This window comes from Asparagus officinalis, chromosome 1 (assembly GCF_001876935.1).
Source record: "Asparagus officinalis chromosome 1, Aspof.V1, whole genome shotgun sequence".
In the NCBI taxonomy this organism is placed as follows: domain Eukaryota; kingdom Viridiplantae; phylum Streptophyta; class Magnoliopsida; order Asparagales; family Asparagaceae; genus Asparagus; species Asparagus officinalis.
Window position 1 is genome coordinate 27,253,935 of NC_033794.1, and position 12,206 is coordinate 27,266,140.

Here is a 12,206-nt window from a genome sequence, read left to right on the forward strand (position 1 = left end):
CATGTTCATGGGTCGGGCGCAGTCCAGCCTATGGCTAACCCTAGGTGGCAATTTGAGGACAACATGCTGAGAAGTGGCCAGAATATTCTTTGTCAAGATTTTGGACAACTAGCATGATGAGACATCTCCAGCTTGCAAGAAGATGAGCTCTGTTTGCGTCGAAAGTTGATATATTCATTGCGGTATTCATTACAACTTTAGTCATTACAATGAAAACAAAAGGAGATTGTCTTTTTATAAGACTCTTACACAATGAAAACAAAAATTACAACTCTCGTCAAAACAAACGTAGGGAGATCGTTTATCGGTCTCCTACTTGCGTGGGTGCCTTCGCCTGTGCTGGGGTTTATCCGTGGACCACCTTTGATCAGATCCGGTTGCTAAAAATTCGACAGAGCTCCTACCTCACCAAGGAGGTATTTGCTTAAAGCGTTAATCGACCAAGCGAAATCAGTAGCTCTTATCGAGATTAAGACCAAGCCTAATCTCGAGGAACGGACGGAAACGGGCTTCAGATCCTTCGAATTGCTCCTTCTTTATGCCGGGATTCGCCGGGATCTTGCTAGCCCTTGCTGAAATTCGTGCTCCCTTGCTCTCCAACTCGGCAGCACTTCCTCATCTTGATAATTAACCCCCCTTAAAATGAGCCCCTAGGTCTGTATTTATAGGCTTCGGTTGGGGGTTTTTTGGATAAGAATGAGTGATTTGGTATTATCTTCAGTCAATAACGGCCTAACCATATTTGTAGATGATATCTAGGCAGTTAGAAACCTCTGGAACAGAAAAATTGATCGAAACAGCCTAAAACGCGTTTTGGAGGTTATGGGCAGTTCTGGGCGTGAGACGGACTGATCCGACCCGCCGTCGTGCGGGTCGGATTGGTCCGACCAGCCGCCGCGCCCACCGCCACGCGGGTCGGATGGATGCGACCCACCGGCACGCTGGTCAGACTGATCTGACCTACCGCCATGCGGGTTGGATTAGTCCGACCCGCCGGCGCGCGAGTCGGATTGATCCGACCCGCAGCCGCGCGGGTCAGTTTGAAATATCTTCGGTATTTTGGTCTTAACTCTCTCGTCCGACCTTAGACTAAGCTAGTTCAAGAGTTGGAAAGTTAACGAAGATACCTACAACTTTTATTTTTTGAGTTTCTTCAGATTCAAATTGTAGCATGGTCTAAATGCCTCTTCATTTTGCAAGCCACTTTGAGCTGTTCGACACTTTCTGACTTCTCCGGACTTGTATTATGTATTTTGTCATTCCGTTGACTTACATGCTTTGTTGACTCGCTTCATACGCTCGTTAGGTTCTTTATGGCACTTGGAGCTGACCGACGCGTGCGATCTGACTGACGAGTGCGTTTGATCACTTGGAGCTGACCGACACGCGCGAGTTAACCGACAGGCGTGACGGCCTATTAGAGGTGGCCGGTGAGCACACGAGACATAGTTGGTTCGCCATCCCGGTTCATGTACTTATCGGCATCAGATAATCCTTCTAGACTCGGATAACGATGTTCGACATCTTCTCTCCATCTCGAGCTGTGCGCGGACACCTATAGGTATTTTCAGACGCCTACAGATACCCCCTATCTCGAGCTGTGCGCGGACACCTATAGGTATTTTCAGACGCCTACAGATACCCCCTCCAAAGTATTTCAGACTCATTCTTTTATAGAAGAGTCTGATTTTCAGACGCCTACAGATACCCCCTCCAAAGTATTTCAGACTCATTCTTTTATAGAAGAGTCTGGAAGACTTTGGATAAGATACTCCCTTTCCTCAATTTCATAGAGGGGCCTGTGAACTCCTTTAATTCTTGAGTTCTTCAGCCTTCAGTCTATTTAGTATTTTGTCGAATAGATGAAGTTCTTCCGGCGATGCGTTTATCGTCTGGCCCTTGTCGAAATTTTGAATTGAAGTTGGTGTGTAAGTTTCTGAACTTAGCTCGTGTCATTGAGTTGACTTTGAACTGATCATCTTCGTCAGAAATTCATATCTGAATCCGATTGAACTCCCTAAAATCATCGTTTGCCTTAGTTTGGCGAGATTGCTGATGCGTTGATCGGCATCGATCTTTACTGTAACGCGTTGACCGGCGTTAACACAATTTATACTCGTACGTTTGTTGGAGTCTACACAGTTTAAGCTCTTAAGGCATTAGAGCGTGGCGATCCCAAATTTTAGGCTACAGGACCAACTATTAAAGTTGTTTCATTTGCAGATATGGATCTTATCCCGAAGTCGTTGGATGCTCAAGTCACGAGACCAACTAATAAAGCTGATACATCAATGACTCACATTTATAGAATTTTTGATAAATTCTCAGCCATCGACGGGTTTGATTAGCCTTTACCGACTACCGTTTAAGTCGGGCTAGCACGCAGATTGTTTAAGTCCGTTCTGCATGTGACGTTGTGCTAAAAGAATGAATTCTTTTAGACTTAGCGCTATAATTTTGAATACATAGATTTAATCATCCATTGCAGGGTTCTCATAGGATTTTTGGTAAACCCTCAGCCATCAACAGATTTGATATGTCTTTACCGATTACCGTTTGAATCGGGCTAGCACATGAATTGTTGGAACCCGTTTCACATGTGACGTTATGCTAAGAGAGTTAACTCTCTTAGTGCTACGATATTGAATACGTAGACTTCGTCTTACTTATGAGAATAAACTACCCAGCAACGCGTGTTAGGCGCTGACTTATCTCTACTTAGGATTTGGGATAAAATTCCTCACACGTGTAAGGCACGGATTATGGTGTTATTAATAACAACCTGCCATAATGTCGAATATGTGGGCTTTTATTCTTTTTTATGGTTAAGAACTAACCGACAACGCGTGTTAGGCATTAACTTATCCCTGCTCAGGATTCGAGATAAAATTCCACATGCGTGTGAAGCACGGATTTTGGTGTTATGAATAACAACCTGCCACAATGTTAAATATGTGAGCTTTTGTTCTTTTTACGGTTAAGAACTAATCGACAATGCGTGTTAGGCATTGACTTATTCCTGCTCAGGATTCGGGATAAAATTCCCTATGCATAAAAGGTATGGATTTTTATTGCTACGATAGTGAATACATAGACTCGGTCATTTTTACAGGAACGAACCATCCAGCAACGCGGGTTAAGCGCTGACTTATCCCTACTTAGGCTTCAGGATAGAATGCTCCAGACTGGATTCTGGTGTCTTTTTCAATCGGTGAAAGACTAAACCGACAATGTGTGTTAGTCGTTGACTTATCCCTACTCAGGATTCGGGAGAAAATTCCCCGTGCGTGTGAAGCACGGATTTTAGGAGTTTGAAAAAGTGGTGTCTTCTCCTGGGGCAAAGACGAACCCGATGCGAGAGAGGAAGAATTTTATATTCTATCTCCCAAAGCTGAAGAGGAAGAATTTTATATTCTATCTCCAGTCACAAAAGGAAACTCAAAGTGGGATCTCCACTTCAAGAATCTGGAAAGGTGAAACTAAAAGTGGGATATCGATCCCACGAAGAAGGTGATTTTAAGAGATTATTAAACTTGGTTCTTATATTTTGTGCGTGACAATTAGGAATAAAGAATAATTGTGATTGTATGAGTGGTTATTTTGATTTATATGCAAGAGGTAATAAATTGAATTTTAGAGGAGAGAAGGAAGAATTAAAGAATAAATGAAATCATAAGGCAAGAAATATGAATTAATAAAATCAAGAAATAAAACCAAAAATGAAAAGAAAATTTAAGAAAGTTAAGATGAATGATTCAAAAGATGTAAGAAATATAGAATATAATCCACTAACCAATTTCAATTACAAAATATAAACTATTCTCTTTTTATCATATTTCAACTTAGATTTATTAAGCATAGATTATCAAACCATTTAAGGAAAGTGTAACCTATCAAATTATCATCTAAGTTAAAATCACTATTCATGATAAGAACAACAACATGATAATAATCCTAGAATTCATAAGCATAACCTATCAAACCATTTAAGGAAAGCATAGATTATCAAATTCGTCTTCTACCGATTAGTTCTCTAGTTGATTATCCTAAACATGAACATTTTAAGTACAAGAGAATAATTCATACAATATAAAGGAAATTAGACTAGTTTCATATAATTCTAAACTTCCTACAAGAATTAAATTCACATCTTTAAGAAATAAAAACAAGAAAAAGAACTAATTACAAAATTAAAAAGAAAAGAAAAATATGAACTATGAACAAGAAATAAATCTAATTACAAAGAAAATAAAAATCTAAACTACAAAATAAATTGCAGAAATTAAATGCAAGAAAAATAAATCTACTCTACAAATTAAAGTGCAAAAAGAAATAAAAAGACAAGAAAATAAATCTACACTACAAGCATGAATTTAAATCTAACTAATAAGCAATAATAAAGAAATTACTAAAAAGAAATAAAAGAGAAAAGAAATGCAAACCTTCAAATTGCTCTTCATCTCCATCCTCATCATTCAACAAAGAGGAGAAAGAACAAATTTAAAGAGGAAAAAATTATTTTTATTAATTGCAACTAAAGTTACAATTTTTGGAAGGCCTTCTCAATTAAGAGTAGCCCTCCTCTCCAAAAGGAGTTTACAAAATTTTCACACCTCTAACCCCTCACTCTCTACCCCTATTTATAGTAATCTTCAATGAATATGAGCCATTGGATTTGTCTTGAGCCCCAAGCAACAATCTCCACCTTCTTTTTGCAACTAAGTCCAATTCAAACTTCTTTGGTCATTTTCCTCTTTGACTTTTGCTTCATGGGCTTCTAAAATGCTACAAAAATAGAGAAGAGAGATTTTGAGGGGTTTTTATATTTAATAATATTTATTTATATTTTCATTCAATTATGTGCAAACTAATCTAACAACAATTATTAATGGTATATTTATTCATATAAAATAGATAATGAGGGTATAAAATTGTAATAAAATGTGATTATCAAATACCCCCACACCTAAACTTTTGCTAGTCCTCTAGCAAAGAAAATAAAAAGAAAATCCTAACTCACTTTCGCAGGAATCGCGGTTGTATTTAGCGCATACAACAAGCCTTTAAACCCCTAGGTTACCCTAGTGGACGAGTTGTAGTCTCGTGAGGGTTTGCAGTGAATATACCCACAAAATTCGGTCAACTTGCCAAGTTAAATAAGTCAGTAAATAACAGATTTTCCTTGATATATTTAAACATTCTAATTGAAGCTAGTTAATAATCAAGAAAACGTTTTTATATATAACTCCAATGTAAATCCCCTAGAAAATCTTTTTCATTATAGCAATACAAAACCAAGTCAAATCTTAGAAATTTAATTAAAAAGTTTTGAAAAGAACATGCCAACTCTTTGTTTTAAATAACTTTCAAGTCTCTTGATCAAAAATTGTTTTTCAAGACCATATATACAAAACAACAATATATAAAAACAATTGTTAGTGTTATATATATGTATATTTTTTTTCCACTCTCTAATTCTTGGTGATTGTTTTCTATTTTAACGGGCTTTCTAAGTGACCATTTAACGAGTTTTGGGCCAATGAATCCCAACCCAATTGGGTTTAGGTCATTAAGTATAGAGATACTCCTTGGGCTTAATTACTCAGTCAACTTAGGCTTTATAAGATAGAATCACCTTGAATTTAAGAGTTTTTTTTTTTTTGTGGTGCCCATTTTTCGCACTCTTCTTTTATAAGGTTATTTTTTTTTTTTTAATATATATATGTGTACGTATATATAGTCTTTTTAAAAAAATTGTGTAAATCAAGATAACTTGAAAAAATATTTTCAACTCTAAGTTAAGCATGCAAAAATTTCATTATTTTTAATTAAAAGTCTAAGGTAAGACTTAAGCAAAGTATACTAGTTGAAAAATCATTTCTTAAGAATTTTATTTGGAGTTATCATAAAAGGTGAACTTGAATATGTCACTAACTATGAATTAGAAAATTTAAAATCTACCAATTTGATCAATTATTACTTAACTCTATTAATTTGGCAAGTGACAATATTTTTATAATAATTTTTTTTTAACAAAAAGAAAGAAAAATATAACTAATAAGGTAAAATAAAGAAGAAAATATGTATTTCTCACCCCCACACCTAAATTTTGCATTGTCCTCAATGCAAATTCGCTGAAGCACAAAGTAACGCAGATAAAATTGAAGAACTTATAGTTGTTCGGTTGACAATGATGATAAGGATCTGCAATTACTGTTAGTATGAGGATGAAGAAATCAAATAAGAGGAAAAATTGTAAGTAATTTTTTTTTACCTATGTTACTTATTCAAATTTTTTTTTGTTTTATTTTAAGAAACAAAAGAACTCTTTTTTTTTAACAAAAGAAAAATTAGTTTTTTTTATAGATAATGAGGTTCATGAAGAACCAACACCTCTTCCTCTCCAAGCGTAGAAAATTCTAAAAATGGTTTTAGACGTTGACCATTTATTTTAAAAATATTACCATTTTTAGGATTTTCTATCTCGACAGCTCCATGTGGAAAAACTTGTTTAACAAAAAATGGACCAGTCCATCTTGATCTCAATTTTCCTGGAAAAAGATGCAATTTTGAATTGTACAATAAAACTTTTTGTCCTGGAGAGAAATTTTTTCGCAAAATTGATTTGTCATGAAAAATTTTTGTTTTCTCTTTGTAAATTTTTGAGTTTATGTATGCATCATTCCGAATTTCTTCCAACTCATTTATAGTGGTGAGTATTCCCGCCTGTCACGCGGGTGACCCGGGTTCGATCCCCGGCAACGGCGCCAAAAACTTGATGCGACATAATTATGTACCAAAATTGCAAGTGCACAACTCATCAAGTTATAGTATAAAAAGATATCGATCCCACGAAGAAGGTGATTTTAAGAGATTATTAAACTTGGTTCTTATATTTTGTGCGTGACAATTAGGAATAAAGAATAATTGTGATTGTAATGAGTGATTGTTGTGAATATTTGCAAAAGATAATAAATTGAATTTTAGAGGAGAGAAGGAAGAATTAAAGAATAAATGAAATCATAAGGCAAGAAATATGAATTAATAAAATCAAGAAATAAAACTAAGAATGAAAAGAAAATTTAAGAAAGTTAAGATGAAGGATTCAAAAGAGGTAAGAAATCTAGAATATAATCCACTAACCAATTTCAATTACAAAATATAAACTATTCTCTTTTTATCATATTTCAACTTAGATTTATTAAGCATAGATTATCAAACCATTTAAGGAAAGTGTAACCTATCAAATTATCATCTAAGCTAAAATTACTATTCATGATAAGAACAACAACATGATAATAATCCTAGAATTCATAAGCATAACCTATCAAACCATTTAAGATAAGCATAGATTATCAAATTCTTCTTCTACCGATTAGTTCTCTAGTTGATTATCCTAACATGAACATTTTAAGTACAAGAGAATAATTCATACAATATAAAAGAAATTAGACTAGTTTCATACAATTCTAAGATTCCTACAAGAATTAAATTCACATCTTAAGAAATAAAAACAAGAAAAAGAAGACTAATTACAAAATTAAAAAGAAAAGAAAAATCTAAACTATGAACAAGAAATAAATCTAATTACAAAGAAAATAAAAATCTAAACTACAAAATAAATTGCAGAAATTAAATGCAAGAAAAATAAATCTACTCTACAAATTAAAGTGCAAAAAGAAAATAAAAAAGACAAGAAAGTAAATCTATACTACAAGCATGAATTTAAATCTAACTAATAAGCAATAATAAAGAAATTACTAAAAAGAAATAAAAGAGAAAAGAAATGCAAACCTTCAAATTGCTCTTCATCTCCATCCTCATCATTCAACAAGAGGAGAAAGAACAAATTTAAAGAGGAAAAAATTATTTTTATTAATTGCAACTAAAGTTACAATTTTTGGAAGGCCTTCTCAATTAAGAGTAGCCCTCCTCTCCAAAAGGAGTTTACAAAATTTTTCACACCTCTAACCCCTCACTCTCTACCCCTATTTATAGTAAACATCAGTGAATGAGAGCCATTGGATTCAAATCTTATCCAAAACCAACAAAAATCAGCCATTGGATTGTAACTGCCTGGACGTCCGTATCGATACCCGCATCGATAGGGGTATCGATGCGGGCATCGATACAGGCATCGATGCGGGCATCGATGCCCCCATCGATGCAGGCATCGATGCCTGCTCTTCTCCTGTTGCTGTCCGCAGAACTCTTTGCTTTTGGGCTTGTGTCTTGGGCTTTGGCTTGGACTTTTGGGCTTGGCATTTTCTCTTGATTTTCCATTGGGCTTTGAATTATTTGAAAGAATTCCTTTGGCTTCATGGGCTTCATTTCTTCATTAAATCAAGGGGTTTTTGTTGAGATGTTGGAGTTTGAGATTTATTCATCATTAACCTGCAATTAACAGATAAAAGCAATTATTAGTGGTATATTTATTCATATAAAATAGATAATGAGGGTATAAAAATTGTAATAAAATGTGATTATCAGATATCCACTCCGAGAATCAAAAAGATTCGAATAATCCTAACTATCGGAAGGTTTGATTATCGAACTAAAGGTATGTTTATCGTTTATCGAGAGTGAATTATGGTTTTGACCTTAACTGTAGGAAGGTTTGGCCAAGCGGGAGTTTGAGGTGGCCCTAACTGTAGGAAGGTTTGATCATTCGATTTGAAGGTGGACCTCTCGTTCATTGGAGGAATCGAAAGGGGATTTTGGTTTTGGCCCTAACTGTAGGAAGGTTTGACCAAGTGGGAGGTTTGAGATGATCCTAACTGTAGGAAGGTTTGATCACTCAATTTGTGGACCTCTCGTTCATTAGAGAAATCGAGAGGGGGATTTTGGTTGTGGTCCTAACTGTAAGAAGGTTTGATCAGGTAAACAGTGAGAGTGAGAGTACAAATCACAGAAGGAGTGTTGACTTGTACCGATTACTCAATGGGGATTCTTGGTGTCGAGTGATAAGAACTTAATACGAAGGGGTTTGACAATTCATCAAGGATTAGGACATTAAAATCCCGAGTACCATGTCCGAACTCTAACGATGAGGATGTTGAGTGCACATATACATTGAAAGTTTGAGTGGATTTAACCAAGAAGAATTTCGGTGGTCCCATCGTTAATTAGTCTGATCGGTGGGGGATTTTTATGGTGGAAGACTGTGAGTCGTTAACAAAGAGTGTTCAAAAGTCACAATGGGAGTTTAGTATTTATCACTTTGTTCGTAATGATCGGGTTATCCCTAAGAATATTATATTTAACATTCTTCCGGGAACTTCTCGTTACATGAATTATCCACCCCCAGCTTCCTTTGCGAAACCGGGTCTAACATTGTACTTAGTTGGATGACCGGGTTATCCTTAAGAATATCAGGCATGGCATTCTCTAAAAACTTCCCATGAAAGAAAGGAAACAGTTTAGACTCATATACCTATTGGAGTATTGAGAAGCAGTTTATACTCGTATACTTGTCGGAGTATCGCCATTCTCATTTAGCTTATCCCAGCGTTATGACGCCGGCTTCAACCAAGGTTTGGATGCTATTCTTGAGAGTAAAGTAATCCTTGGTGGGATGAAGGATCCTCCTGTGGTACGCATAGTACTTTGGATCCGTAGTATTATCAGCTTCCTCCTGATTTGCGATAGGTGGTAGCTTGATCTTGTTGTTTTCAAGGAGGGATTCGAAGATGGATGGAACATCTTCGTCCTTGAAGGAGTACTCTTTTTGGAGTCTCGAACCCGAAGTCTTCTGCTATCTTCAGGGTTACTGTTGCGACGTCTGGTTAGCGTCAACAGCTGCTGCAGGTGCTTTCCCTTTACCACGGGAGGCGAAATTTGATTTCGGAGGGTTAGCCGTCGGTTGGCTTCTTTCGGCTTTCTTCCTTCTGAGGAAGCGTTTGGCCTGCTCTCCGCACATCTTCAACTCTTTCCATGTGTTGGACGGTGCGACTCCCATAACTTCTAATATCTTAATAGATAGGTTGTTATGACATGTTTGGAGGATGAAGTCCTCTGTGATCGGATCTTGGCAGTTCATCGCCTTATTCCGAAAACGTTTAATGAAGTCGTCGACTGTCTCTTCGTCTTCTTGTTTCTCATCGAAGAGTGTTCTGATTGACACCTCGGTATCATCATCAAAGAAATGAGAGAGGAACAAATTCTCCAGGTCGTCCCATCTGTTGATGCTTACAGACTTGAGACGGCGGTACCAATCGAAGGTGGGCCCGCGAAGGGTGCCAACGAATAACCGAACCATCAAGGCTTTATTACCGGAGATCATGTCCAAGTGGGACTTAAAATAGATCAGATGCTGAGTAGGTGAGCCCTTCCCATCGAATGGCGTGAAGTTGATCAGGTTGAACTTCGCCGGATACAAGATCGAATCCCACTCTCTCAGGTAAGGACACGGAATACTGACCCTCTTTACCTCTCGAGTAGACATTAGAGCGTTAATTTTGCTCTCGAGGTCTTTTATTTTCCTTTCCTTGTCTGTATCATGTTTCGAACGATTTCCAAGAGGAACAATGTGGTCACCCCCGGTATTATTATCTTTGACGGGACCACCCCCCCAGTGTTGTTATCTGTAGGGGAGGCATTTGAACCACCCCCGACGTTTTGGTCAACGGGAGGGTTATCAGCATTAAGGTGTTCATCCACATCTGAATCGCTACCTGCTTGGTTAGCAGTATTGTGATGGCTGGATTCGCCAATTTGATTGGACAAAACTCGGATTTGTTGGTCATGCTCTTCCTTCATCCGCTGCATAGCCATTTCTATTTCAATATTGAATGCCTCTTTCTGCTTAGTTAGAGCATCCTCAAGAATTTTGGCAATTTGTTCAGTGTTGATCATGTACACCTCGCGGGGTTCCCCTAGGCTGGATACCGTTTTGTCAGAAGTGACTGCAGAGTTAGCATCTGATGCTTCATCATCCGAGGATAATCCCCTCTGCATTCGCTGATAATCTCTTTGTCTAATGGTTCCCGATAGTAACCGGGTTAGACGATGAGATATGAGTGGATCAGAACTAGAAGGTCGAGTCGACTTTCCCCTCCCAGCCACTAGAAGGTCGAGTCGACTTTCCCCTCCCAGCCATATTAACTGTGACTGCGGATTGTTCAGGTCTGACTGCTTCCAGCTGGAGTCGAGACATCAGTCGAGCTATTCCCGAATTAACTCTTCTTCTCAGAGAAAAATCGGGGCTAGAACCACTTGAAACAATCGGGGACTTTCCCTTATTGACCATATTGATGGTAACTTCTGGGAATTTGTCATCTCGAACAACCGATCGTTTCTTGCAGAAACACTTTGGTTTGGACTTGGTCGTTCCGTTGGAGATCCTCTTGAATACTAAGATCCTCTACGGAGCAGTCTTGGGGCAGCTACACGCTGATAAGACTGCCCTGATAATCTTGGTGCACTGGCAGTGAGACTCCGCTTCCTGGGTACTTCTCTTTCGAGATTTGTTCGTACCCCTAGCCCGATAGTACAACTCATCGACGTTACTGTCAGAACAACCTATCGACTGTTTACATGAATCCTCAGGTATAACGTGTTCGTCTGTCTGACGTGTTTTCTTCTGAGTAAACAACTCCTTGTTGACATCTAAAGGAGTCATACATTTGGAATCACATTTTTCTAAGGGTGAAACCTTAACGGGCTCCTGGCCTTCTGTACGCACCCCCAAGTGGGAGGTTACGGGAATCAACTTGTTAGGAGGTCGCGTACGACCCCCAGTCAGGATGATTGCTTAGGGTTCCTTCTACAGTCCTAAGCATTCCTTAACCAGGGCTTTGCCTCGACCCGCGTGCGAAGGACCAAGACGATCCATGATCTTCATCTTAAATCGGGACAAATCCACGCTATCGCGGTGCTCCACCGGAGGTGCGAAACTCGAAGGGATCAACGAAATACGTGCAGGACGTCTTCTGTCTTGACCCTAGCGCAGGTCAGGCTTGAGTGAACCGTGGGTTGGAGGGTGGGATCCAGGTGACCCGCGACTTGGAGAGTCGGATCCGAGTGGCCCGCGATTTGAAAGGTCGGACCCAAGTGACCCACAACTTGGAAGGTCGGATCCGAGTGACCCGCAATTTGGAGGGTCGGATCCGAGTGAGCCGCGACTTGGAGGGTCAGATCCGAGTGACCCATAATTTGGAGGGTCGGATCCAAGTGACCCGTGATTTGGAGGGTCAGATCCGAATGAC